The sequence below is a fragment of the Neofelis nebulosa genome, chromosome 3, assembly GCF_028018385.1.
Source record: "Neofelis nebulosa isolate mNeoNeb1 chromosome 3, mNeoNeb1.pri, whole genome shotgun sequence".
In the NCBI taxonomy this organism is placed as follows: domain Eukaryota; kingdom Metazoa; phylum Chordata; class Mammalia; order Carnivora; family Felidae; genus Neofelis; species Neofelis nebulosa.
In genome coordinates, this window is record NC_080784.1 from 41,532,549 (window position 1) to 41,538,383 (window position 5,835).

The 5,835-nt window shown below is 42.4% G+C and overlaps 1 long non-coding RNA gene across 1 annotated transcript; it reads right to left on the reverse strand.

Annotated features, from left to right (window-relative positions):
* Nucleotides 1-3,924: 3,924 nt before the first annotated feature.
* LOC131506081 (uncharacterized) lies at nt 3,925-5,028 on the reverse strand. The gene is made up of 2 exons (XR_009258722.1): nt 4,691-5,028; nt 3,925-4,338 (listed from the first exon to the last, which is right to left on the reverse strand). It is a non-coding gene; the product is annotated as an uncharacterized LOC131506081 (long non-coding RNA).
* Between the last annotated feature and the right edge of the window lie 807 nt (nt 5,029-5,835).

Consider the following 5,835-nt stretch of genomic DNA (forward strand, 5'->3'; position numbering starts at 1 on the left):
CAGAATCAAGCAGTGTGCAAAAAACAATAACACACTGAAGGAGGTTCATTCTGATTTAACAAAGAAGATCATATAATTTGTTGTCAAAATCAGAACTTTTTTGAAAGTAAAAGAGGTGTTATTAATAATTATTCTCTATACCCAACATTGAACCTAAATGATATTGGTATTGACTCTATACTCAAAATATATAAAGAATTCAACTACCTCTCCCTATATAATCTGATTTCAACTCTGTCTGAACCATAATAATCTCTCTCCTGATTTTCTGCATTAGGCCTCAACTGGTTTCTCAGCTTTTGCTGCTGCCCGTTATGATTTCTGTTACTGTCTTCTCAATAGTGCAACTGGAAGAATCCTTTTAAGATGTACATCAGATTACAGCCCTTTCTGCCCAGAACTTTCTGATGTCATTCCATATCACTCAGAATAAAAGCCACAGTCCATTTGGTCGATAAGGTTCAATATGATTTAACCTTCTCCTCCCTGTTCCCTGCCGCCACTGCTTTCCCTCTAGCTAATTCCACTAATATTCCTGCTGTTCTTTGAACTTATCAATTAATTTCCTGTTTTAGGCCCTTATAACTGGCTCGTCTCTCTACCTGGAATGTTCTCCCCAGAGATATCAGCCTGGCTTATCTCTTTCAAGGCTTTGTTATAATGTTACCTTTTATTTTTATTTGTATTTATTTTTTTACTTTCTATAATTTATTTATTTTTTATAATTTACATCCAAGTTAGTTAGCTTATGGTGTAACAATGATTTCAGGAGTAGATTCCTTAAGCCTTTTATCCATTTAGCCCATCCCCCCTCCCAGAACCCCTCTAGCAACCCTCTGTTCTCTATATTTAAGAGTCTTTTATGTTTTGTCCCCCTCCTTGTTTTTATATTATTTTTGCTTCCCTTCCCTTATGTTCATCTGTTTTGTATCTTAAAGTCCTCATATGAGTGAAGTCATATATTTGTCTTTCTCTGACTGACTAATTTCACTTAGCATAATACCTTCCAGTTCCATCCATGTAGTTGCAAATGGCAAGATTTCATTCTCTTTGATTGCCGAATAATACTCCATTGTATATACAAACCACATCTTCTTTATCCATTCATCCATCAGTGGACATTTGGGCTCTTTCCATACTTTGGCTACTGTTGATAGTGCTGCTGTAAACATGGGGGTGCATGTGTCCCTTCGAAACAGCACACCTGTATCCCTTGTATAAATGTCTAGTAGTGCAATTGCTGGGTTGTAGGGTAGTTCTATTTTTAGTTTTTTGAGGAACCTCCATACTGTTTTCCAGAGTGGCCGCACCAGTTTGCACTCCCAGAATTAGATTATTTCTAACAATCCTTTCAGCTTTCACAACTAAAACCTGACAGTGGTAGCTGTGGACCCTCTCCCATTCCCACTCACCCCCCTATCTCACTGTTTTTAGTGGGTGTTACGTGAGGTTTTATGAGCATGCATGTGTATGAGGGTTCTCCAGAGAAACAGAATGAATAGGAGATTATATAGAGAGAGTATATATGATAAGGAGAAAGAGAGATTTATTTTGAGGAATTGGCTCACACAAGTGTGGAAGTAAAAGTCCAAAATCTGCAGCGTAGGCCAGCTGACGCTTTACCGACTGAGCCACCCAGGGGCCCCTAGAAGAGACAGGGGCAAAGTCAGGGAATTTTGACAGGGAAAGTCAAAACCTCTGACAATATCTGGACAGATTTCCTTAACCTGAGACTGTCTAAAGCAACAGCAGGATTTGCTGAGAGTGAACTTACACTCTGAGATCTAATGAACGGCATGGATTTTCCTGGACACCATTTAGGTATTCTAATATACAAGATAAAAAAAGTTACCATGAAGCTTTGCCACAACCCTGCAGGCTCCTCACTGGCTGAATGATGAGAGCCTTAGTCATTAAGCAAAAAGTCTTGGTTCCAATTTAATCTGATCCTCAGCTTCTTGTATCATCTATATGCTGCTGATATATCCTGAGTACCTCCTTTCCTACCTCTCCTGGGAATGGCTTCTCCCTCTGTTCAATATCAACGCGCTGCTTCCTCCCAGCAGGCCTACTGGAGGGCTCTTAAAACCTCCTTTTGCACAATGGACTAATTGAAGAGGAAGCTGAACATGGTGCCCCCCACCCCATCCCCGTTCCCGGTGCCACTTATGTACTCACATTTGACCTAGTCAGAGTTCAACACATTATGGTTTTATTCTGTGCTTTGGTGTTAAATGTTTTTATTCTGCTTCCCAAATAACTCTGCCTACAGTTTGTGTCCTCCAGTGTCATCTCTGTATAAAGCACTCTGTGTGTAAACAGCTCTGCATAGAGCGCCTGTTTCATTGCACCTTGTGTGAACAATTGCATAATACATGCTTTAGAAAGGGGCGCCTGGGTGGCTCAGTGGGTTAAGCATCTGACTATTGATTTTGGCTCAGGTCGTGATCTCACAGCTTCGTGGATTCCAACCCTGCATCGGACTCTGTGCTGATGATGTGGGGCCTGCTTAGGATTCTCTCTCTCTCTCCCTGTCTCAATGCCCTTCCCCCTTCCCCCACTCACACTGTGTACTCACTATTTTGAGAGACAGCTCTCAAAATAAGTAGATAAACTTATATATATACATGCTTTAGAAAGATTTTCTCCCATTCTAAAAGAAAAATGTGCTCTTTAGAAGACATACGAGAAACACATAAAAGGAGAAATAGGGTATGGCTACTAATTTCACCACTATTAACATCTGAAGTACTGTATTCAGTTTAAAAATGCAGAAAAATAGAGAGTAATTAAATCACCCCTCACAGAACCACGTTACTATTTTGTCTTAAAAGGCTGGCAAAGACCTTTTATTTTATAAAAGAAATGGAACATTGCATATAAAGCTGAGGTCACCTTTTTTCTTCCCGAGTCCTGCTCCCTCCCCTGGCCAGTGGTAACTGAATCCTGGGGGGAGGATGAGGTAAGAGGAGGACAGAGAAGGAAGTTAGCACAGGAGTCTGAAACATACACAGCCAATAAGAAGGCCAAGCGTCAGGCAGTCCCATCGCCTGATGCTCAGCCCAGCACTTCTCCAAAAGGAGCCAAAGTATCTTGACACCAAGCTTAGGGTGCCAGTCCTGAAGGCCAGGCTTTGAGTCAAAGTGTGGGGTCCCTACAGACCTCATGATCATTTCTCACTGAACTTTGCTTATATTAGTTTCCCAGAGCTTGGGATAAAAGCCATTTGGGAAACAAAAGGGAGATTTGGGTTGGAACTCAGACCACCAGGAAGCTCCCGATCTGGCTCCTTCCTGGTGCAAGTGTAGCTCACACGGTGGCCCCACGCCAGGACTCTGCAGGGAGGTTTCCATGGGCATCAATAGGCCTACATCAAAATTCCAGGGCACGGACTCGGGTTCCAAACAGAAAGTGACTCTCTGAACAGAGAATGAACCTGGAGCATTCAGTCTTTTCCCCCTTCCCCAGCCCACACTCAGGAGCCCCTCCTTAACCCCCTCAGCACCCTTGGGGTTTGCTCAGTGGATGAGAGGCCACACCTCTCAGGGAGGTGGGAGCTGGGCCTTCTTCCCTTGTAAGCATCAACAAGGCAGAGTGTTGCCCCTGGAAACCGGGTAGCTCCCTGTCCTGTCCTAACAGGAAACGCTGTGAGGGGAATGTGAGGCCACCACATTCTTCTTCTGGGCCATCGTGTCTAGCTCCAATTTGTGACACCTCTGCTTCTGAAATAGGGCAGAACGGTGACTGGGGGGGTGGAGGGGTATCTCCAGCCCTGGATCCTCACTGAGCATTGTTCTGAGTGGTTCATTCTGGATGGCACCACAGAGAGGGTGTCCGAAGCCCAGATTTCTTACTATGGAATTATCCTCTAATTTAAATTTAAACCAATGTAATGAAAAAGACACCTAAGTTACCAGACTCTCAAAAGCTTAAGAAAATGTATTTTATTCTAGCCCAAGTGACCCGCCCAAGATCATGAAATGAATAAAATTCACAATGTCTATAGTGTTGCCAATTAATTCCTTTACATTTTGGTCTTTGCAAGTGAAAAACCGAAATTTCAAATAAATTACTATTGACATGTATCTTTTCTTTTTCATGGATGAGGCATTAAAGAATGCTTACATGACGAACAATACTTTTTATAATAATATTTTGACAGCACTTTACTGTTTCAAGTCATATGCATATAATCTCATTTGCTTGTTTGGATGTTTGGTTCTTGCTGCCTGCTTCTGTCTGTGCAGAAGTCTGTGCAGAAGTCGACTCAGTGGTGGCCCCTGTTTAATCTCCAATGTCCCGTGCTTGGCACAGATGCTCCTGAGCTGTTCTTCTTTTCTAAAAGAAAAGAAAGCTTTCTTTCACTGATCTGAAGCACAACTTCCAAGGGTAGATTGAACTACATGAGATCACTGTTTTCATAAGTCAGAAATGTTGGCTTGTTGGTAACTTCATATGGGGCAACTCAATATTTTGGTCTAAACAAAGTTTGAAAACAAAGATGGGTTCACTAAAAGTCTGCCTTGTCTGAATCTTCCTTTTATGGATTGCAAGAAGGTGGAAACTGTTCCAAATGCTTTAAATGTGTTAGTTCCTTTAATCCTCACCGTAACCTCATAGAATTTACCCTTCTCATTAGCCACCTGTTACAAATAGGGAAACCAAGGCCAAGCAAGATTTAATACTTCACCCTCGCCTCACCAGCGAGGATGTGCCTGAGACCTGCTTTGGGCCTGGGTCTGACGCCTGGGCTTTTTGCTCTGCTTCATTGTCTTCTCACCTAAGGAAACCAGAGAATGAAGAACCAGATGGGAGTGGACCGGGGAGAGGAAAAATAATTTGTATGAATGTCTGCAGGAGTTTGCATATTGTCAATTAAAGGAAAGGTAAACCCTCACTAAAATGGCTGACGCCGTAGGAAATGTATCAGCTACCTAATAAGACATCTAGAGATTGGGCGGTGACAGGACTAGTTTTGTAGAACAGCAATGTTCTCTAGAATACTGTTTTATTTTTCTATAAAAGCAATGTTCATCAAGGGCCAAATTGCCTCCATGTTTACTTTTTGCCATCCTCCACACATTGCTTTGTTCACTAGGCTGTTTCTCTTCTTGGGTCTAAATGGTTGCAGTGGTTCCAGGCTTCATACGCCAAGAACAATATCCAGGCAGAAAAAGGGAATCAGCCCTGTCTTATGTCTCTTTTTAAGATTGAGGAAAACCTTCCCTTCTTGAGGCTCCTCAATAGCCTTCTCACATCTCATGGTTCAGACATTGGTTTACTCCGGTTGTAAGACGATGCATAAACCCATGAAACTATGGCAAGTTTATTAGCTTACAAATAGTGTAAAAAACTTAGATCTTTAGCAGTTCTTGACACTAACTGATAAATATCCAATATTTACAGTTTTTGTTTTTGTTTTTTTTTTTAATTTTTTTTTCAACGTTTTTTATTTATTTTTGGGACAGAGAGAGACAGAGCATGAACGGGGGAGGGGCAGAGAGAGAGGGAGACACAGAATCGGAAACAGGCTCCAGACTCCGAGCCATCAGCCCAGAGCCTGACGCGGGGCTCGAACTCACGGACCGCGAGATCGTGACCTGGCTGAAGTCGGATGCTTAACCGACTGCGCCACCCAGGCGCCCCCAATATTTACAGTTTTAACAAACATCACTAGAAAAAAGGGGATGAGGTTGAGGTCCACAAACTTGACAAAAGAAAGGAAATCACCATGACTGGATTAGACAAAACCAAAATTCTCCTTTGGGCCTGTACTGGGTCCTAGACTGCTCTGAAGGTCAGGGCCATGCAGAGGAGAGGGAAACAAAACTCCAG